The 23,665-nt window shown below is 43.3% G+C and overlaps 2 protein-coding genes and 1 long non-coding RNA gene across 3 annotated transcripts in view; 2 read left to right on the top strand and 1 right to left on the bottom strand.

The window, feature by feature from the left end:
• Nucleotides 1–1,214, top strand: part of LOC144587340 (uncharacterized) — a 103,338-nt gene extending 102,124 nt beyond the window's left edge. Inside the window, exon 2 of the mRNA XM_078387384.1 lies at nt 577–1,214. The gene's annotated coding sequence lies outside the window, so the exon portion shown is untranslated. The remainder of the gene's footprint in view (nt 1–576) is intronic.
• LOC140703737 (uncharacterized) overlaps nt 1–23,665 on the top strand; it is a 465,058-nt gene that overhangs the window by 36,670 nt on the left and 404,723 nt on the right. The gene's annotated exons all lie outside the window — the stretch shown is intronic.
• LOC144587439 (uncharacterized) lies at nt 5,773–18,469 on the bottom strand. Its single transcript, XR_013542597.1, has 2 exons — nt 11,056–18,469; nt 5,773–8,412 (listed from the first exon to the last, which is right to left on the bottom strand). It is a non-coding gene; the product is annotated as an uncharacterized LOC144587439 (long non-coding RNA).

Here is a 23,665-nt window from a genome sequence, read left to right on the forward strand (position 1 = left end):
CGATCTGACGAGGAAGAAGGCTGATGACCGCATCCCGTGGACCAGCGACTGTGAGGCGGCGTTCCAGAGGTTGAAGGAGGCGCTCGTCCAGTATCCAGTCCTGCGGGCTCCAGACTTCGACCGGGAGTTCATCATCTACACCGATGCGTCTAACAGCGGGGTAGGAGCAGTTCTGTGCCAGGAGGATGAGAATGGTGACCAGCATCCAGTGTCCTACCTGAGTAGGAAACTTCAAAAAGGTGAGAGACATTTGGCAACCGTGGAGAAGGAGTGTTTGGCCATAGTCTACGCGATCCAGAAGGCCAAGCCTTACATCTGGGGAAGACATTTTGTTCTGTGCACTGACCATTCACCATTGCAATGGTTAAAGACAATGAAAACCCACAATAGCAAACTTATGAGGTGGGCTTTAAACCTACAGGACTATGACTTTGAAGTGAAGGTGGTCAGAGGGTCAGTGAACTGTGTTGCTGACGCCTTGTCAAGAAGACCTGAAGAATGAAGACGGCGAAAGAAACATGGACTATGTATATATATTGATGACAAAAAGTTAAATGTACCTGTTTTTTGAACTAGGTTTGTATGAATAAAGGTAAAATTGATGTAATGTATATGGTAAATGTTTAAATGCCTAATTGCTATGGTTAACTTAGAATGTAAGTATAAGTAAGTATGATATGGTATGTATAACTGTTGTTGTGTGTTTTATCCAGGTTGTTTTTTGGGAAAAAGCACCTTAGCTTTCCCCCTACAAAACAACTTATAAAGAGGGGAGGTGTTACATACAGCACTGATGTTACCTGTCTGTCATGGGTTTGGAGGGAAAGTTCCATCCTATGGGGAGTGGAAGGTGGGACATCAGGAGGAGGGGCTGTACTGTATATATAGGTGAAGCCTGTGTGGAGAAGTGGAGACGCTGGGATGTGAAGAAGCAGCAGCTGGGAAGAAGAAGCTGGTGTGGGAGTCTGTGTGTCAGACAGGGTACTACTGTGTGTCAGAGTACCAACCTGATAGGTTCAGGTGTCTGTTGGTTAGCCAGAACTGATAGGTTCAGGGTCTGTGCTTCAAGTTAAGGGTTCTGTGTGAACCAAGCTGTATGCATGTATGAATGAGAATAAGCCACGTTACTATATCTTATTCACCTGATTATTTTATTTTCCCTGTGTGTTGTATTTAAATAAACCTTATTCTTTTATTGGTTAAAAATCCATCCCTGGTCTGTGTGACTTCTTATAGGGAATGGTTGGTGGCAGCTTAGTGAAACTGTGGCATATCCCAGTAGGTCTGGGTTTGTCACACCAGGTACCCCCCGTCTTGTAATGGTGTGAAATAGGATGGGAAACCATGGAACCAGGAGACACTCCAGCGGCCAGGAGGTCAAGGGGTGGAGCAGGAGTCCCCGAGCACCACTACCGTTCACAGAGCAACACCCCACAAGGGGAAATCCCAGAAGCTGACAGTCCAACAGTCCACTGCTTCTCTCCCAAACCCAAGGCAGTGGTCAGGGCTGTTTTTCAACAAGTGTGGAAGGCAGGGAGCAGAAGAGAGGGTGTCCTGTGTAGACCATCTTCACTGCTCCCAGTCCTGCTGTCAATATTCAGGCTGCCCTTTCCTAGGGGGAGCCTGGCAACTTTTTCTCCTGCTGGCAACACAGGCATGACATTATGCAGCAATATCGTGGCTACAGAAGCACACTATCCCACATTCACACTGTCAGGTTATATAAAATAAGCCAAAGAAAACAGAACCTGAATTTTACAGCCACGAACACTCAGCACAGAGATCACATACAAAGTGTCAGCAGGTGTCCCCGACAAGGACACTGGAATACACAAGTTAAGGATGAAGATGACGTCAGGTCTCTGACCACCGACTGGACAGTATGATAGTCTATATGGACACTGGGTAATGATTTTTTTCCCTCTTGGCTAATGCAGATGGTTATGGACTGTTACACTGCTGTAGCTATATATAAATGTTAATAGATTTAGTTGATACAAATCTAATGTCTCTCCCTGATTTTCTTGACTGCTGGGACTGGAACAAGGATCTTCGGCAACAGGCACTGGTAAAAAAACTGTGCCACTCTGACATAAGCACCATGTAGGTTGATGAAGAGCTCTGGAGGACTCCTATGCCGCTCAGATTTAGATTTGGTTTAGATGGGCAGGGTAGAAATGCAATTAATTAATTAATTAATTAAATAAGCTTGCACACCAGGCTGGAATTTCACAGCTGACCCTAATAAAGGAAAGCTCACCCACCTGACCGCAAACCGCCTGTGCACCGAACAGACCTCCTCGGCCTTTGCTTTTTCATTTACTTTCTTCCCAAGCACACCAGGGTAAAGATCACTGTGGAATTTATTTATTTATTTATTTATTTATTTATTTATTTATTTATTTATTTATTTATTTATTTATTTATTTAGTTGTTTATTTAGTTGTTTATTTAGTTGTTTATATGTTTATTTATTTATTTATTTAGTTGTTTATATGTTTGTTTGTTTGTTTGTTTGTTTGTTTATTTATTTATTTATTTATTTATTTATTTATTTATTTATTTATTTATTTATTTATTTATTTAATTTATATGCCGCCCACACTACCCAGAGGTCTCTGGGTGGCTTACAATAATTAAAATTCAATACAGTAAAAGATAAAATAATTAAAATACAATTAAGATACAATTAAAATTGCCATTAGCACCCACAGTTGATATTATTTCAATTAAAAGCCTTCTGGAACAGGAAGGTTTTGACCTGGCGCCGAAATGTCATCAGCGTTGGCGCCAGACGAATCTCAGTCGGGAGGGCATTCCATAGTCTGGGGGCAGCTGCCGAAAAGGCCCTTTGTCTACAAGCCGTCCCTCTTACCTCCTTAAGGGACGGCTCTTTCAAAAGGGCCCCCTGGCTAGATCTTAACTGCCAGGTAGGTTCATATGGAAGGAGGTGGTCCTTCAGGTATCCAGGGCCCAAGCCGTTTAGGGCTTTATATGTCAAAACAAGCACTTTGAATTGGGCCCGGGCAGCAACTGGTAGCCAATGTAACTTATACAGAATCGGCTTGATATGTTCCCTGGCGGCTGCTCCACTCACCAGCTGCGCAGCTCGATTCTGGACCAGTTGCAGTTGCCGGACTGTCTTCAAAGGCAGCCCCACGTAAAGCGCATTGCAGTAATCTATGCGGGATGTTGCCAGTGCATGTGTGACTGTCATGAGACTCCGCTCGTCCAGGTAGGGCCGTAGGTGGTATAATTTCCGCAGCTGAAGGAAGGCGCCCCTGGCCACCGAGTCCACCTGGGCTTCCAGTGTTAGACTGGGGTCCAGGAGCACCCCCAAGCTGCGGACCCTGTCCCTTAGGACTGTAACCCCATTCAGGGCAGGGAAATGGCCCTCCAGCCTGTCCGGTGAAGCACCCACTAACAGCACCTCCGTCTTGTCTGGATTGAGTTTCAATTTATTAACCCTCATCCAGTCCATTATCAGGTCCAGACACGAGTTCAGCACAGAAACTGCCTCACCTGGTTTGGTGGAAAACGAGAGGTAGAGCTGAGTATCGTCAGCATATTGCTGACTCCTCAGCCCAAACCTCCTGATGACCTCTCCCAGCAGTTTCATGTAGATGTTGAACAGCATGGGGGACAGTATCGAGCCCTGAGGAACCCCATGACATAACTGCCATGGGGCAGAACAACTATCCCCCAGCACCACCCTCTGGACACGGTCAGCCAGGAAGGAGCGGAACCACCGTAAAGCGGTGCCCCCAACTCCCAACCCAGTCAGCCTATCCAGAAGGACACCATGGTCGATGGTGTCGAAAGCCACTGAGAGGTCCAGGAGTATCAACAGGGTCACACTCCCCCTGTGTCTCTGTACCAAAACCCGGCCTGAAACCCGATTGAAATGGATCCAGAAAATCCGTTTCATCCAGCAGTGCCTGGAGTTGCCCGGCCACAACCCGCTCCAACACCTTGCCCAAATAAGGGAGGTTCGCCACTGGTCAGTAGTTGACCACCAGCCTTGAGTCCAGGTTAGGCTTTTTAAGGAGTGGTCGAATTACCGCCTCTTTCAAGGCGGTAGGGACCACTCCCTCTCTCAGAGAGGCGTTCATGGCCTCCTGGACCCAGGTGCGAACCCCCCTGGCTGATCTTCCAATTAGCCAGGATGGGCAAAGGTTGAGCAGAGTGGTGGTAGAACGGACAGATCCAAGCACCGTGTCCACATCATCAGGTCTCAACAATTGAAACTTATTTACAAGATGTATTTAAAATGAACTTGGATAGGTTGAGAAAAAAGAGGTGAAAATATAAAATTTAAAAACATTAATTTTTTCTGGTTTTGCAGAATGATGATGATGATGATGATGATGATGATGATGATGATGATGATGATGATGATGATGATGTTAGGTTAGTTTAGTTTAGTTTAATATATATGCCGTATTTCTCCCAACAAGGGACTCAAAGTGGCTCAGATAAATATTAGAAAACAAATTAAACAATATATGGTTTAAAATACAATTAAAAGGTTAAAACAGGAAAAAATTAATATTGTCTGATAAAATGGTTTAGTCGTTTAGTCTTTTCTTCCTTCCTTCCTTGGAGTGGCGGGGGGGTTACAAAGGGAAGGAGAAAGGGCCACTTGTTCTCCCCCCCTTTAGTCTCTTCCTCCCCCTCCTTGCCTTCCCCAGACAAAGCCCCCCCCCAAGGGTCCCTGTGTGTGAATGAGTTGTGTTGCGGGTGGGTGGGATTTCAGACAAGAACACTAGCTCTTCCTTCCCCACTCCCCAGGGAGGATCCCCTCCAGGCAATTGGGGGGGGGAATAAGCGCAGCAAAGCCCCCTTCCCTGTTGCTCCAGATGGACGGAAAGAAGGATGTCCTTTCTCTCTGGGGGTGGGACAAGGAGGCTCACCGGAATCCACTCCATGCCTTGTGCGTGTGCTTGTGCAGGGAATCATCGGGGGGGGGAGCTTGGTGTTTTTTTCCCCTCCTAGATAGACACTCACCTTTTTCCTTTTTTGCTTTCCTTCCTTCCTTTCTCGGGGAGGTAACCCTTGTCCTTCAGGGACCTCCATTGTTAACATGCATGGCTTTTCTGTTTTCTGGCAGATTCAAAACACAAGCCTTGTTTTCCTCTGTGCTAGGGAGAAATACTTAGTAGCTTAGACAGCCTAGCCTAGGCTTGCTTCGCTACTTTTGTTATTCCAGGCACTCTCCCTGAGCTCCTTGTGGGATACACTATTTCTTTTGGCTTCCAGCCACACACTTATTACTGTTTATTTTTCTGATTTCCCAACTTCTCTGCTTGTTTCTATTTCCCTCAGATCTGTGTTTTGACCCTGGCTTCCGCTTCTTGTCCCCTCAGAACTCTCTTTTCAGAGCCCAGGACCCCAAAGCTAGCCCCCCTGGTCTTTCACAATCTTGAGGTAAATTTTAAACTGTTGAATTTTCCTCAGAGCTTCCCCTTTCTGTAGTCTTTTCCTGGTCTGCCTCAGGAGTCCCTTTTTAAGCTTTTCACCAAGCTACTTTCAAGGGCCCCACTCCTGCCCTGGCAGCATCAGACTGTTAGGTTCCCTAAGCTCAGGAAATTCAAGTTTTATTTTGCTTTCTGAAATCTTTTGGATCACTGGATTATCTTTCGAATCCCACCAAGCCGCCAACCACTTGTGGCGCTCTCCCTTGTTGCCCCTTATTTCCCTGGGCTCCACAAAGGTAAACACTGATGAGGGATCCTAGCCCAGGATCCAGCAATCAAGACACGGAGACAAGTGTCATGAACCAAAAGCTCTCTCTCACCCAAGTGAGAGGTTTATTTTATAGTACAGAGTAAACAATACTACAGCTAGTAAGCTTCATAGTGATGGAGTACATCCGTGCGTTGATGAGCAATGCTAATGAGCAGGTGTGTTATCAATGTTTTGTCTTCATGCAAGGCCTTGGCTCCAGATAAAGGCAAGATGATCTAATTGTTTTCTGGCTACTGAATCAGGGTCAACATGACCTTTCCAGTCGTGGTTTGCCAGCGATCTAGACGAGGTCACATCTCCCCCTTTTCTTTAGCCGTTGATAATAAACCTGTCGAGGTGATAATGGTTTTGTTTTGGAGCATGAAGACATGAAAAGATTGAGTAAATTTGGCAGGCATTGCAAGAAGCAGCAAAGGGCGATTAAAATGAACCCAGACATGATAAGCCATTGCACTACCTTTCGAATCCAGCCCACAGGTAACCAGCTCCAGAGAGCATCCCACCATGCTGGACCGATTTGCTCTTTGATAGAGGCTGCATAACTTTTTAGAGTGTTGATCTGTTGTTGAATTCTATTACTGTTGTCTGTTAGATTAAAGCAACACATTTCTTTTATGGCTTCACAGCCCAAATGCTGTTGTAATAATAGATAATCAATAGCAGCCCGATTGTCCAAAATGGCTTGTCGCAGTTCCTGCTGTTCAGTTGCCAATAAACTGATAGCAGTTGAAGTAGTGTTAATGGTTTTTGCTAATAAGCAGGCAATTCGTGCAGTGTTGCGAGCATTTACTTTTACCATAGCTGGTAAGCCTACAAAACTTAAAATAAGAGCAGAATATTCAGCTTTTGAGTATAAGATTATACTGTAATATGAGTGATGTTTCTGGTACAATTCCATTGGGGATTGCCAGGGTTCAGAACCCCCAAAAACCTTTGAGTGGGTACAGTTTATTATGCGGGCACATGTGGTGACTGCATTAGCAACATGAGGTGTAAGTACCTGAAATGCTTCTGCAGGCAGCTGTTGTTGAATAGGTCCCCAATTCGGTAGAGAGGAATATTGTATCTGTGACTCATTCATGAGTTTACTTAATCCTGAGTCAGTACCAATATTACCAGGGGCTTTACAAACTGGTACAAGACAAGTACTTAATAAGCCATGTATGTCAGGTACTTGAGAAAGACAGAAGTCAGTAGTGTTAACCTCCTCAGCAAGACGAACCAAAATGTTATATTGTAAGCGATCGTGTAAAAGCAATGCATGTGTTGGTGCACACAACATAATTGGAAAGATACAAATAAAATACATTACAATAGTAAGAGCAGAGTTATAATTAAGAATGGTGATAATGGCGACCAGGAAATTCTCGGGTGTAGGTTCCATCTGAGTAAATTGCAAATGTCCTGCGGCCTCTGCTGAGAGAGTCTTAAGAGCACCCCATGTCACAGGTGGCGGCTGAGGCTCCTGCTGTTGCCATCTCTGTTCCCTTGGTGTCATCCTGGGACTGTTCTGGCGTGAGCTGAAGTCTGAGATTGGAGTGGTCAGATGTCGAGGCCACAACATGATGTGGTCGCACCGAGCTGGCACCCTCAAAGGACCGTCTGGAGTGTCAACCGCCACGTAATCAGCCAACCTGGACCTGGAGGCTTCCGACAGCGAACTAAGGGTTGGACAGCTAGAGTGACTATGAACACAAGTGGTTAGTTTGGAAGAAAAAGAAACAAAGGATTTAATAAAATGATAAAGGACAAAGCATTGATGAACGTTAAACTAACGTGGAAGCCTTTAATGGACTTTGTAGGTCTTTGACTGTAATAAAGAATGATGATATATAGCTAAGGAGACCTTTAAAACTTTGAGTATGAACAATTATTAATGCAGTAACTATTGAAATGATTCTTAGAAGAAAGTGAAGAGAATTGATGCAAGAGTGAATTCTTTATACATGAGACCATGGATTCTTTATTCATGAGACCCATCCTTGAGACCCAGGCCTAGGGATAGTCCAGGGATCATTCCCCCTTTTCTTTTAATTGTGCTAAGGCTGACTTAATACCAAAAGTATCCATGGGCCATAAGTGATTTGGCTCTAAACCATGTGGAGTGGGATAGATACGTAAGTTCAATTTGATTAGCAATATTAAAGACTATTTACAATGAGACTGAATTCTTGTCTAGTGAATTAAGAAAGACTAAGATAGCAGCAGCCAACTTTGCTCTTTGAGTTGTTGTTTGCAGTCCTGTAAATTTGGATCTTTCAGAAACATGTGAACACAGATAAAACCTGATCTTGTAATTGTACAGTTAGCTGGCATGAAAAGAAAATTTAGATAGATATCTCCCAATGTGGAATGTTCTAATTAGGGAGGTATTCAAACATTGTCACATATAGTAGAACTCCTTAAAGCTTTAAACACAAAAACGTGAGTGTGGTGTGCGAACAGCTATGTATAAACACTACAGCATTTCTTCAACCTATCTACTGGGCTTAGCTTACATGCCCCTATAGGACCTAAATATGGAAAGATACATAACCAGAATTAGCTAATAAGCTCTATGTTTTACCATCAGTAGAACCATTGCAAAATCCATCTCTGCGCAATCAGTGAGTCATAAGCATCACCTTGTTTCCATTGCTAGGAGTGCATGAACACAGCAGACTGCTACAAGGAAAAAGGCAGAAAACGTTAAGGTACACAGAACTGTTGCATAGAAATATCTGGAGAATTAAATGTTAAATGTGCGCTTTCCACAATTTCTTGCTCTGTAGACTTAAAAAGAAATCCTATGCTTCAGGGTGATTCCTTATTGAGCACACAAGATATTCAAATACAGTGTTAGATCACATATCTTAAAGCAAGTAACAATTAAAGTCATAGAAAAAATTCAAAAGCTGTCACGTAACAAAACCTCGAGAAGATGAACTGTCTGTGAAGAGAATACAAGATGCTGGGAAGAAAACAAATGGTTAATTGACAGAAAACACAGAGAAGCAGGTGCTTGTCCTTTGGAGAATTCAACATTACATGCAGACGACAAAAAATTAGCAGAAGTTGATTACGGCACTATCTGGAACAAGCTTTGGCAACACAAATCTGTAACTGCTTTAACGCGGGAGTACAAGTTCAAAGGAGTGTCTGATAAGTGCATCTTTCACTAATTGTAAGCCTATCCTTCTAGTTAGGGATGAAGAAGAGAACTGTAATTGACAGCCGTGGTATAGCTAAGATTGACAGACCATCCACAGATGAAGCTGTTGAGAGATCATGTGTATACAATGCTAAAACTGACATGCACTAGATGTGTTAAAGATGCAAAATTTTTATGCTCAGGCTGCACAAGCATTTTGCAGGAGGTAAGTGTTAACAAATGATTCTCCCTTAGACTGTCCGAGATGAATAGCATTCTCTTGCAGAACGCCCAGAATCGCTGATAAGAAGTCTGGGCTTTACGCCAGGCTATGACCTAGAGTTTTCTACTTCACAGAGCAGGGAAAACAATACAGACTTTATGTCCTAGCAGGCTGCACTGTATCCGTGGATGAGATTAGACCCATCACGCTGAGATATTTAGGAAACTACTAAGCAATGCAAGGTATGATAGAGGAACAATGCTTTCATGTTATAATAAATATGAAGTGAATATTAGCTTCCATACATGTCCCAGTATTTTTACTGCTGGGTCACTAATTAAATTACCTGTTGATGAATGACTGGCCTCATAACAAAAAATTACCTGTAAAAATGCTTAGGTGTCATCATGGAGCTGTGATCATAACACAGTCCTACAGTATACAGACTTGAACAGCCATAGACTCAGAGCAAATTTAACCCTATGCAATAATGGCTCTTTGACAGTAATCTCAAGAAAACTTTTACATCTGTTGAATTTATTTTGCCTCTTATTACTGTAAGAAATAGGGACAAAGCTTTCGCATTTTCTGAGCTTTAAACTAAGAATTGTTTCTCTGAAATTCAATACTTATTACCCTTAAATATCTGGCCAGCTGATAAGACAGAAGAAAGCGCTCCTTAACGACAGCATTCCACAGAAAAGAACATAAACAGTTCCTGACACAAGCAATCATTTACTCGGAGATATAGCAAACTGCATTTAGCAACCATGAGATCAACTCCTGTGGAGGTGTAACAGCTGCCCCCTTACTCAGGGACGTAGCAAACTACCTGCACAGAAGACACACAGCAAGCTTCCCTTGCAAACATGACCTGAAATAACTCTCGCAAATCCCCTGGGGGCTGCCCTGGGGGCTGCCCTGAATCCCATTTCTCTCCGCTGTAATGTGACCCCATCAGCAATGTGGCTGGTGCATCCAGACCTGCCCAGAAAGGAGGCAAGCAGTCAGCTGTTTCCCCTGTTCTGGCTATCTCTGATTTTTGAAGACCATCAGTGGCTGATGCAAGATTAATTTTCATTTGCTTAGGGCAAATGAGTCCTTCCTCTTGTGGCAGGAGACCCCTGCTCCAGTCACTAGGGACTGACTGTTGGACAGATGAGCATTTGGGGAGAGCCTCTGTCCCTTTGTCTGTAAGACTGAGTTGCAGTTCACAGACCCCTTGAGATGGGAGCAAGTCACAGCAAGCAGAAACAGCTGCCTCATCTCTCTGAGCTAAAATCACACAAGCAGGGTCCAACACAGGAAGACTGCGAGGCATCCCAGGCGGTTCCACAATTAGCAGGGAGGCCGAAGGGAGGGGAAGAAGAATTTGAGGGAGTTGTTTAAACAAATTACTTTCACCTTCTGGAGCAAGAAGAATGTTACGTTGACTCACTGGGGTCTCTCGTATGCCAGATACTACACAACCCTCTCGAGAACTCTCACTTAAAGTTTCAGTTTTTTCCTCTACAGGAGCAGACGGTAAAGGATCTAAATTTGGTGGAGGCAATGCTGAAGAAGCAGCAGCAAGGGGGGCCGGTGGAGGCAGCGCTGTAGAAGCAGCGGGGGGGGCTAACACAAACTGCGGAGATGAAGGTTTTTCCTCTGCTCCTTTTAAAAGCAAATTGTAGTTTCCATGAAATACAGAGAGTGCCTCATAAATAACTTTCCAAGTTAACAAACATGTAATACTTGCTCTTGGCTCTGACTGCAATTCTTTCCCTATCCTTTGCCAAACTTCTAACTTCAAACTTCCATGCAGAGGATACCAAGCACAACTCTGATCTATCTCACTTAACAATTCCAATATTTCTTTATCTGACACTTGTCTCTTGCAATTCTGCTGAACGAGCCTACTTAGCTCTCGAGCGTGTTGCTCCTGTTCCTTAGTATATGAAGAGCCCATGCTTACCCGGGGAGCCCGTGGGCTGGGTGCACGAAGACTATTCCAGTCGAGGGCAGCAGGGTGATGGGAGCTGAACCTACATCAGAAGACTGTCGGCTCGGCTGATGGGAGCTGGCGTATCACGTCGGGGTCACCAACTGATGAGGGATCCTAGCCCAGGATCCAGCAATCAAGACACGGAGACAAGTGTCATGAACCAAAAGCTCTCTCTCACCCAAGTGAGAGGTTTATTTTATAGTACAGAGTAAACAATACTACAGCTAGTAAGCTTCATAGTGATGGAGTACATCCGTGCGTTGATGAGCAATGCTAACGAGCAGGTGTGTTATCAATGTTTTGTCTTCATGCAAGGCCTTGGCTCCAGATAAAGGCAAGATGATCTAATTGTTTTCTGGCTACTGAATCAGGGTCAACATGACCTTTCCAGTCGTGGTTTGCCAGCGATCTAGACGAGGTCACAAAACACACCTTTTTCCTTCTTTTCGCTGCCACCAGGTATTTCTCCTAATACCACTACAATTCCCACACACAGGAGCTGCTCATATAACTTAGGAATCAGGGGTTTGATCAAATATTCTTTTATTAATGAACAAAATCATAAGGAGAATCAAATATATAACTGTGTCAGGTGTGCATATATTAGATCATGTATTCAATCACTGGTATTTCTCATGTTATGCTTATGTGTTCATCCCTGCTTGTTTAATATATTTTACTCTTTCAATTTCCTTTCTTAACCCCTTTTTAGCTATTCCTAAACCCTAGCACTCTCTCCACATCTTCTTGTCCCTACTTCTCTCTATCCCTATCTGACTCCAACTGTCCTCTTCCAACTGTCCAATTGTCATTCTGACTCCGCCCCTCCTGCTCTGTCCTCTGATTGACATGCAGAAATGATGTCATCTTTTGGGGTCCGCTACATGGACCTAATTGTCAACCTGAGTCATTTGGGGCCTTTCGGCCACAGGTGGTGCAACAAAGGGATTTCCAAGTGTGATTGGGTTCTTTGTCTAAGGTAGGCGGGCCCAGGGATTTGGCAGGAATGACAGCCGGAGTGGACGTTTTGGTTCCAAACGGTTTAACTTTATTATTCTTAAAATCAGATAACTCAGGACCAACAGCGTATACTTTTTGGGTTTAACAACATTCCCCACTTTTCCCATTCTTAAGGTTTCTTCGCTCCGAAAAGGAGGGTTTTGGTTGGGTTCATTACGGGAGTGCTCAACACTGCACATGTCGTCCCGCAACGGGGATGCTTCATGACAAAGCCCTCCAGCCTGGCTAGAAAGGGGGTGATCCCATAAGAGGTCTCGCAGGCCTCCAGGGATGGGATAGCTGAACCCACTTCCCAATTCCATTCCTTCTTTCTCTCACCTGCTCCAATCCTTCTTAGCTCTTTGGGTAAAGGCAGCAGTCCATCCTCTCTCATGAGGTTTGGGAAATCTCTCACTAATTTGGCTATCCTTTCCCTTTCAGCTCCCGTCTCCTCCGTCTGTGTCTCTCTCGTCACCCTTGATGTTCTAACCCCTCCTCCTTTCTCCCCTTCTTTTATATCATTGTCCCATCTCCACTCACTAGACTCCTCCCCCCAGTCTCTCGCTCTCTCTGCCAAGAACACTAGTATGGCTTTATTTGTTCCTCCTTCATCCTCATCAAGTTTTATCAGTTCACCTACAGCACAGCCTTTACTTTCTTCCTTCGCTTTCTCACACGAGGATGGCTCACTTCTGTTCCTCCACTCACACCAAGACAGAAGCTTTTTAATGCTGTTTGTGGAAGAACAATATTCTCAAGACAATGGTGTAGCTTATAGGGCAGGGGTTCCCACCACGAGCTGTGCCGGCCAGGATTTCTGGGAGTTGTAGTCCAAGAACATCCAGGGACACAAGGTTGGGCACCAAGGTATAGATCATGAGGTGGACTCTGTGGTGTTGCATCATTCTGCAGCTGCTCCTTTCTGCTCAAAGTAGCTACAGGAGTCTGCTTAATGTTAGGGCTGACCCCAGGGTATGCGGGACAGTTTGAGGACAATAGATGGAGGTGTGCCCCAAAGCAAATGGACCATTGCCCTCTGAAGAGCAAACCTAAATGACAGAGGCTATGGTCATGGCATAGCATGCTTTATTTCTGAATTTACTGTTCCCCCACCCATCCATCTTTGCTTTTTGTACCTCCTAACTCAGTGTTAGGAAAATTGCCCATCCAAATCCTTTGGGGCTGCCCCTGTTGTCATGTCTCACCGCTGGCTGTGCTAACTAGAGTAGCAGTTCCCCACCTTGGGTCTGCAGAGGTTCTTGGACTAAAACTCCCAGAAGCCTTCAACCCTTGCTGGGTTGGCTGGGGTTTCTGGGAGTTGTAGTTGAAGCACAAATGGGAGTTCCCAAATTTGGGAACCACCAGACATTATTCTGTTGAGCAGAGTTAAATCGGTGTATGTCCTTGGGTGATTCGTTCCATTCCAGACCCATAAAAATAGATGAAACCGTGAAAACAAAAATAGCTAACTTTATTGAGAAGGTTGGAAAGTTGAAAAGCCTGCCTCATTTTTTTATGAGGAAAAGGAAGGGGTCGGTGCAGCGAGGCTCACCTTGTTGAAGGATATGGCAGGAGGGGAAGCCTGCCCAAATAGCCAGGTTTTAAGTTTAGGTCCATATATAAGACACCCTTACATTTTTAGTGTAATGATTTTATGGAAAAGTAGCATCTTATACATGGAAAAATACAGTAACTCAATGGAAAATACAATTACAACAATTACGATCTTTATTTTGCGGTCTCCAACCCATTAAAATACATACATATAATATTTAAAATAAATGGAAACTATTAAAACATTTCAAAACAGCTAAAACTGTATAAATTGGTAAAATGGATTACCTATACAATGTTTTTTTGTTTTTGTTTTTTGATTTTTAATCACAGGATTAGGTAGAGGTTAAGATTGTTTTTCGTATTCTTTGGGCAGAGAGGAGGAATTTGGCCACTGATTTGGTGGTTTTCTTGTTTGTGTCACTTAATAAATATTTTGTATGCCAAATCAGAGTCCTACCTGGGAAGACATTCATTATGGGCTTAAGGAATTTAATATGCCCGTTTCTGTAAAAAGTGCACTCAAAAAAGAGATTCAATAGTTTCAATTTCTCTATCCTTACAAGGGCACAATCTTTTTTCATGAGGGGTACCAGAATATCACCCATCTAAGATTGCGGATTGGAGACGGTTAAATCGGGCTCTTGAGAATACATGCCTGTATTTTGGGGTAATCAAGTTCTCTAAATACCAAGCACTTTGGGAGAGATTATAGTTTAGGCCAAGGTGCAAGATGGAGCATGTTTTGCAAGCCATTGAAATAGAATATTGGAAGTCAATGTCCCTGATCCGCTTTTCTAAGCTAGAGTTGGCTGCCTTGGATTCCTGGGCATAAAGGAAGTCTAAAGAGAGCCCTAATAGATGCAGTTTGGAAAAGCTTTAAGCCATGAGCTGTTATGGACCTCTTTCTGTAGAAGGTTAAGATATCCCATGAAGGGATCAGCATGTATTACTTTGTTCCAATATCTAAAAGCAAAGAGCCAAGTGCTGCATTCTAGTGATGTTAGACCAGTCTCTAATCGTAAGGCAGCTGCAGGGACGCATCTCAGCATTCCCAAAATGGATCTTAGAAAAATCAAAAGAATACTCTCTATACTTGTGTGAAATCCTAGGATCCACGTTGGTATACCATATAACAGTTGGGGCAGAATCTTGAGCCTAAAAACTTAGATAACAGCTGGTATAAATTGTAACCCTTAATAAAGAAAAAATTCAAGATAGCTTTCTGCATGTTCTGGGCTGCTTGGATTATGCACCATCTATGGGCAGCCCAGGAAAGTTTATGGTGGAATGTAATACCTAGATACTTTAGCTGTTTTACTTGCTCAATGCAAGAACCATTAATTGTCCAATTTCTAGGTGTTATAGACTGAGCAAAAAACATACTTTTGGTTTTAACAAAGTTTATAACTAATTGGTTGTTCTTACGTCGTTGTTTAGTCATTTAGTCGTGTCTGACTCTTCGTGACCCCATGGACCAGAGCACGCCAGGCCCTCCTATCTTCCACTGCCTCCCAGAGTTGTGTCAAATTCATGTTGGTTGCTTCGATGACACTGTCCAACCATCTCATCCTCTGTCGTCCCCTTCTCCTATTGCCTTCACACTTTCCCACCATCAAGGTCTTTTCCAAGGAGTCTTCTCATGAGATGGCCAAAGGATTGGAGCCTCAGTTTCAGGATCTGTCCTTCCAGTGAGCACTTAGGGTTGATTTCCTTTAGAATTGATAGGTTTGTTCTCCTTGCAGTCCAGGGGGCTCTCAAGAGCCTCCTCCAGGAGGAGGTTGTTCTTACAATAGCCCATAAATGTACGGATCAGCCAATTGGTCTCTGCCAATTTAGGAGGATGGAAGTCTGTTCCAAGACACCGCCCAAGCAGACCGTTTAAATACAGGATAAATAATGTGGGGGCTAATATACAGCCCTGTTGAATCCCTTTATTAGCCTGAATAGGTTTTGTCAGGTTTCCTTCTATACCACATCTAACACGGAGTGTGGTGCCTTGATAGAGACATAAAATAAGATATAGGAGTCGCTTATCTATGGAGGTTTTGTATAATTTTGTCCATAGAATATCTTTTGGGAGATAAGCCTTTAACATTTCAGGGAGAATGGCATCTGTTCCCTGGGCCTTGCCTGATTTCATACTTCTAATCATTGTTTTGGTTTCAGTCACTGTGACTGGCCTCCATAGAGTGTCATTTAAATTTATAGTTGGAGAGAAATTTGTTGAGTTCTCTTTAATGTCCCCGAATAAAGTAGAGAAGTGCTGTTCCCAGATGTCTGGTGAAATGTTACAGCTGAGGTGGTTTGAGGACAAGCTCAGGGCATCAGTGACAAGAGCCCAGAAGAGTTTAGATTTTTTATTTAAAGTACATTCTATTAATACATTCCATCCCTTTTGAATTTCTTATCTCTTTTTATATGCTATTAATTGTTTATATTTCTTTCTATAGTTGTTATATACCTCTCTCAGTCGTTTTTTAACTGCATAACATTCCCTGTCAAACCACGTAGGGCCGCTTATCTTAAATAAGGCTTGTGGAAGCAGTTGTTTGAAGGTTAGGGCCATATTCATCGCCTTGATTAGGATTGAGTAGCTATTTATGGCAGTAGTGGCATTTGTGGCTCCTATGATTGAATTTTTAAAACATTTTTAGTTTTTCAATCTATCTACATTGGTTTGTGCTTGTCAAACATCGTGTTACATGCTTTGCTTACAATAATTTGTTTTTTACATCTCAGTGTCTTCCCGGTTGTCCCTCCAAATTCCAGACATCTTTCAAACATTCAAACCATTCATGTACATATTTTACTATAAAATATGACTACTATCATAATATTACTCTCATATTGTACAATATTCTCAAGGTCTTCTAATAAAATTCTTACTGAAAGTGGTTCCAGATCCATGCCCCAGCTTTATATCAAGTTTTCGTTCATTCGTTTAGTCGTTCAGTCGTGTCCGACTCTTTGTGACCCCATGGACCAGAGCGCGCCAGGCCCTCCTATCCTCCACTGCCTCCCGGAGTTGTGTCAAATTCATGTCGGTTGCCAACCATCTCATTCTCTGTCGTCCCCTTCTCTTGCCTTCACACTTTCCTAACATTAAGGTCTTTTCCAAGGAGTCCTCTCTTCTCATGAGATGGCCAAACTACTGGAGCCTCAGCTTCAGGATCTGTCCTTCCAGTGAGCACTCGGGGTTGATTTCCTTTAGAATTGATAGGTTTGTTCTCCTTGCAGTCCAGGGGACTCTCAGGAGCCTCCTCCAGCACCACAGTTCAAAAGCATCAATATCTAGTTTACTTAAAATGAAAAATCACCATATTACATCTTTACCCTGATTAGGGATCCCTTATTTCAATTTATTTCTCCTTTTTAATATAAAGGATATACCCTTTTACAATTCCCGACGTTAAATATATAGATGTTTTTCAACATTAAGGGGGCCCTTCTTGTTTTCCACGTTTTCATCTTTCTAAGTAATTCCCTCTCTCATTTCTCGTTTTTCACTTTGTCTTTGTGTCTCTAAGCATTCTGCCATCTTTCATGCCGCCTGAAACCATTTTGTGCATCTGATTTATGTCCACTAGCTCTTTATGCACTTGGTCTATCTTCAATGGATCTTCCAGGCATTTTTTTTGTTAATTTTGCTGATTTTTTCCCCTTGTCTTCCCTTAGTACTCTCCTCTGATCCAAGACTGACGTTATTTCTCGTAGGTTTTCCCCATTAATTCCTTCCAGTTCCTCTTTTGATTGGGATACATCATCCGGCACACTCTCATTTCCTTCTTTGTTGTTCCCCGTTGCTTGTTGACTATAATTTTTCAGATGTTGATTTAATAATTTTGCCTCTTGATAATGGGATCTCACTATTTCTAGTATTGTTTGAAGGGTAGATTTTGTTTCATCCCATAATTGTCCTTGTTGTGCCATTCTGTTCCAGCTACCCAAGCGCTTAAGCCAAGATTCAAAGTCCCCAAGTTTCACAGTCCAGATCGATGATTGTATCTGTGTCCTAATTGATCCTTGGCAAATTGATGCCAGCTAAACAGATATTCCAAGTTTCCAGAGTGATTTCAAAAAGTCCGCTTTGGCTAAATAGGCCTGAACCAAATTTAAACCCCCAAAGTACCAGGGTAGAATGCAATGGTTGTATCCACAGCCTGATGGCCTAATTCCCACAGGTTTACTAATTCCCAAGGCACAGTTTTTTAAAAAGTCCACTTTAGGGTTAATATATCCAGCCAGGCATAAAAAAAATCAAAAAGAAATAAACAGGTTTCCAAGCTTTAAGCAGCAGTAGAGTACTCAAGGTCCTGGGCTTTTTGCCAAAAGACTTCAGGTAGAAAAAACAAAGTCCAGATTTATCAAGTATAGCTTATGAGAAAATTTCTTAAGATTTATAATGCCAAATTATAATCTTCTTGAAGTATATTTTAAATGTATTTGAATGAGTAGTTAATGTCCCATTAATCTTTAAATTACCGTATTTTTTGCTCCATAAGACGCACTTTTTCCCCTCCAAAATGTGGGGGGGGGAATATCCGTGCGTCTTATGGACCGAATGCAGCAATTTCGTCGCCGCTGGCCCCATGGGGGGGAGCGTCGCAAGGGTCCGGGTGAGCCTTCCAGGACCCTTGCAAGGCTCCCCCACCCCCCACGGGGCCAGCGCCAGCAAAATCGCCAGCTTCCAGGTGGGGGGAACATTGCAAGGGTCCTGGAAGCTCACTCAGACCCTTGCGACGCTCCTCCCACCCCAGCATGGGCCAGCACCGGCAAAATCGCCAGTTTCTGGGAGTGTTTTGAGGCTCACCAAGCCTCAAAACACTCCCAGAAGCTGGCGATTTTACCCTGCCTGGCCCCATGTGGGGGTGGGGGGAGTGTCACAAGGGTTTGAGGGAGCCTCCCAGGACCCTTGCCATGCTCCGCCCCCGCACAGGGCCAGCACCGGCAAAATTGCCAGGTTCTGGGAGTGTTTGGAGGCTTGGGGAGCCTCCAAACACTCTCAGAAGCTGGTGATTCTACCCCCTGGCCCCATGGGGGTGGGTGGGGGGAGCTTGGCAAGGGTCCAATGAGCCTCCCAGGACCCTTGCCAGGCTCCCCCCACCCCCACCCCACGAGGCCAGCGCTGGCGAAATCACCAGGTTCTGGGAGTCTTTTGAGGCTTGGGAAGCCTCTGAAGAGTCCAAGAAGGTGGCAATTTTGCCCCCTCTGACCCCCAAGGGGGGCAGGGTGAGTCTCTAAAGTGTCCTGGAACACACCCTAGGACCCTTGCCAGGCTCCCCCCACCCCCACCCCATGAGGCCAGCGCTGGCGAAATCACCAGGTTCTGGGAGTCTTTTGAGGCTTGAGAAGCCTCTGAAGAGTCCCAGAAGGTGGCGATTTTGCCCCCTCTGACCCCCAAGGGGGGGCAGGGTGAGTCTCTAAAGTGTCCTGGAACACACCCTAGGACCCTTTGGAGGCTCACCTTGCCCCCCCCCCCCGCTGGGCCAGAGGGGGGAAATCACCAGCTTCTGGGACTCTTCTGAAGCTTCCCAAGCCTCAAGTCCCAGAAGCTGGTGATTTCGCCCCCTCTGACCCCGGGGGGGGGCAGGGCGAGCCTCCAAAGGGTCCTAGGATGTGTTCCATTAGATGGACCTCTCCATAAGGCTCACCAATTTTTAGGAGAAGGAAACAAATTATTTTTCCTGTTTTCTTCTCCTAAAAATTTGGTGCGTCTTGTGGAAAGGTGTGTCTTATGGAGCGAAAAATACGGTATTTTCTTTACATCAGCTATCTCTCCAGATTTTCTGCCGCTTTATGATTACTGAGATTGATAGCAGGTTCTTTTTTCTGTATATAGGAATTGTCTTCTCCAGGGGTAATCATAAGCCATTAGTTGTAAAAATATATCTCACGCGATAGTAACACTGATGCCAGATAGCTGATTGTTCCTTCTCTTAGCCGGCTGCCGACGACTTGCAAGCGAGCTAAGCTGCTTGTTTCTGCCCGTTGGCTGATTAGGGAGTTTCCTGTATCAAACGGGGGTGACCACCATCCCCCCCCGTGATCAACAGGCTTCCCCCCCAGTTCACCACATCTCCGGGGTGGTTTCGACACCCTGGGGTGTCCCAAACAGATCAGAATTCAGCCCAGGGGACAGAGCTCTGTCCTCCTCCTGCTGTCTCGTAGCAGCATCAAGCCGGAACTATGATTGAATTTTTTTAGGGACTCCCCTTTGGTGGAGCCAAAGAAGCCTTCTAGCTTATTGTGGGTTTTCTCAGTCCAGTGTATTCTCTTTTGTTTGAAGCTTAGAAATTTCTCTTGGAGATGAGGTTTTGCACTCAGATGGACACATTGTGAGAGAAGGAGGGTGGTATTAAGGGGGAGGTGGTCAGTATCCAGGTCACTATCCTTAGACCTGCAGAAAATTCCAGTACCTCTTTAGATAAAGAGTGGGAGATTAGCACAAAATCCACTGCACTGCTTCCATGTCCTGATACATAGGTGAATTCAGGGCATTTGTCATAGTGGGGGGTTCCCGTTTAATATTATAAGCCCAAGGCGGTACACCATTTGGATCATACAGAGGCCACCATAATTCACCTTAGTATCTTTGGACATTGTATCATAGCTCGGGGCAAAGATCTCATTGACAACTGCCCCCCTAAGACTAGAAGAAAAGAGTGTGCTGTTATTTGAGCCTAATCTTGCATTAAACTCCCCCATTATGAGTAACTGGGCTCTAGGAAGTTTGCATTCTAGTCCTATTATATAGTTTTCCAGGTCTTCCAAAGCTTGTTTTGTGCTCTTCTGAGATGAGAAAGGTGGGATATAAACACTGACCAGAAGAAGGGTCTTAGGCCCAAAGACTATATGCCTGGCCATTGCTATTTTCCCACAAATAGAGAGTGAGTTGACAGATGCCTGGAGAGCAGTAGATATTATTGCTAAGCCTGCTTTAGGTCTACCTTTCCTTTTGGTGGTCTCAGTGGACATATCATATACAGCATATCCATTTAGCTTGATTTGTTTGGTGAACCATGTTTCCTGAATAAAAATTATATTGTGATCCCTCAGATGTTCCAGAAACTTGGGGTCATTTTGCTTCGAGGTCCACCCTGCTATGTTCCATGAGACAACTTTGAGTTTATTTATTTATTTATTTGATTTATATCCCGCCCATCTGGTATATTCTACCACTCTGGGCGTCTTACAGAATATAAAAAACAATTAAAAAGAGTTGATCCTGTGATGCATTCAAGATCTCCCCTTTATCCCATGGATAGCTATCAGGTTGTTCATATACGTATTTTACATTCATATACATAATTTAGTATATAATACAGTGGGGTCTCTACTTAAGAACTTAATCCGTATTGGAAGGTGGTTCTCACGTGGAAAAGTTCTTATGTAGAATCTGCATTTCCCATAGGAATGCATTGAAAACCATTTAATCTGTATCTGCTCTTTTCCGTCCATAGAAACTAATGGGGAGCTGCTATTCCGCCTTCTACCACTAGAGGGGGATATTTTTTATTTTTTTCCCCCTTAGGTCAGGGAACAGTGTTAAAAGCACTTCTGACGAAGCTAATTTTGAAGTAATGGACTGAAAACCAATTAATCTGTTCTGGCTGGTTTTTTTGTTATGTAGAGGTGCGTTCGTACATTGAAGCATTAGTTCCCATAGGAACTAATGCAAAGCTGGTTAATACGTACTCTACCACTAGGGGGAGAACTTTTTTTTAACCTAAGATGACCTAAGGTTAAAAAAAGAGCAGGAAAGTTTTTTTTCCTGTTCTTATCTTGGATTTTTGTTCTCAAGTAGAAGTAAAATTTAGCAAATGGAGCTGTTCTTAAGTGGAATTGTTCTTAAGTAGGGACGTTCTTAAGTAGAGACACCACTGTATTGGTTACTATCGTAATATTACTTTCATAGTGTACAAGATCTTCTAATAACATACTTAATAAAAGTAGTTCCAGATCCATGCCCCAACCTTATATCTAGTTTAATTTATCTAAAACGAAAACCCACCATATTACGTCTTAACCCTGGGTAGTTTATTTCTCCTTTTTAATATAAAGGATATGCTCCTTTACAATTCCCGAAGTTATACACATGCTTTTCAACTTCAAGGGCCCCCTTCCTATTTTTCCCTTTTTCATCTTACTAAGTAATTCCCTCTCTTATTTCTCATTTTTCACTTTTTGTTTCTGTCTCTCTAAGCATTCTGCCATCTTTCATGCCCTCTGAAACCATTTTGTGCATCTGATTTATCCCCACTAGATCTTTATGCACTTGGTCTATCTTCCATAGATCTTCCAGGCCTTTTAAAATTAATTTTGCTGATTTTCACCCCTTGTCTTCCCTTAATACTCTCCTCGGATTCAAGATTGAAGTTGTTTCTCTTAGGTTTCTGCCATTAATTTCCTCCACCTCCTCTTTTGATTGGCATACATCATCCAACACTCTCTCATTTCTTTTGTTTGTTATTCCCTGACTCTTCTTGACTATAGTTCTTCTTCTGAGGTTCGTTGAATAATTTTGCCTCTTGGTAGTGGGATCTCACTATTTCTAGGATTGTTTGAAGGGTAGATTTAGTTTCATCCCAAAATTGTACTTGTTTTGCCATTCTGTTCCAGCTGCCCAAGAGCTTAAGCCAAGATTCGAAATCCCCAAGTATCACAGTTTAGTTCGATGATTGTATCTGTGGCCTTATTGATAGCTGGCAAACAGATATTTCAAGTCTTTAGAGTCAATTCAAAGAGTCTACTTTGGCTAAATAGACCTGAACAGAAGTTAAACCCCCCAAGTACCAAGGTACAATAAAATAGTTGTATGCGTGGCCTGATGGCCTAATTCCCACAGGTTTGCACCAGCTAGTCAAACACAAACACTTCCAGCTCCCAGGGCAGTTTCAGTGGATCTACTTTGGCCAAATAGGCCCAAAACCGAAGTTCAAAACCACCAAATTTCACAGTCCAATTCAGTGTTTGTATCCATGTCCTGGTAGCCTAGTTCCTGCAATTCTGCATCAACCAAAACTGAAATTCCAGGTCCCTGGAGGTGGTTCAAAAAAGTTTACTTTGGCCCAATACACTGATTCCCAAAGTACAGTTTAAAAAGATCTACTTTAGGGATAATTTGTCCATGTTCCAGCCAGGCATGAAAAAAAATCAAAAGGAAATTAAAAACAGGTTTCCAAGCTTTAAACAGCAGTAGAGTGCTCAAGGTCATTATGCCAAAAGACTTCATGTACCCAAAACATGAGACGATAACTCCAAACTTGCTACTTAACTGATAATAGCTTACGAGAAAAGTTTCTTGAGATTTATAATGCCAAATTATAACATTCTTAAAATATATTTCAAATTTATTACTCTTTAAATTATTTCCTTTGCATCAACTATCCCTCTTTCCAGATTTTCTGCCGCTCTACAAATGAGATTGATAGAAGATTCCTTTTTCTGTATACAGTAATAGCCTACCAGCCCAAGAAAAGATCTAACTTTCTTCTTAGTGGTGGGTCTAGGCCAACTACTTATAGCATATACTTTAGCTTCCAGGGGTTTTATTCTACCTCCCCCTACTACATGACCCAAGTACTTCATTTCAGGGCTACCCAGCTGGCATTTGCATGCTTTCACCATTAGCCCAGCTGCTTTTAATCTTTGCAGCACTATTTCTAAGTGACAAAGGTGATCCTTCCAGGTGTGACTGAAGATACAGTACCTATGTCGTCTATATAAGCTACAGTAAAGGACAAAAATGGGAGAGACCTCACAGAAGCAGAAGACATCAAGAAGGGGTGGCAAGAATACACAGAGGAATTATAGCAGAAAGATTTGGATATCCCAGACAACCCAGATAATGTGGTTGCAGACCTTGAGCCAGACATCCTGGAGAGTGAAGTCAAGTGGGCCTTAGAAAGCATGGCTAACAACAAGGCCAGTGGAGGTGATGGCGTTCCAGTCGAACTATTTAAAATCTTAAAAGATGATGCTGTTAAGGTGCTACATTCAATATGCCAGCAAGTTTGGAAAACTC

This window comes from Pogona vitticeps, chromosome 2, assembly GCF_051106095.1.
Source record: "Pogona vitticeps strain Pit_001003342236 chromosome 2, PviZW2.1, whole genome shotgun sequence".
NCBI classification, from domain to species: domain Eukaryota; kingdom Metazoa; phylum Chordata; class Lepidosauria; order Squamata; family Agamidae; genus Pogona; species Pogona vitticeps.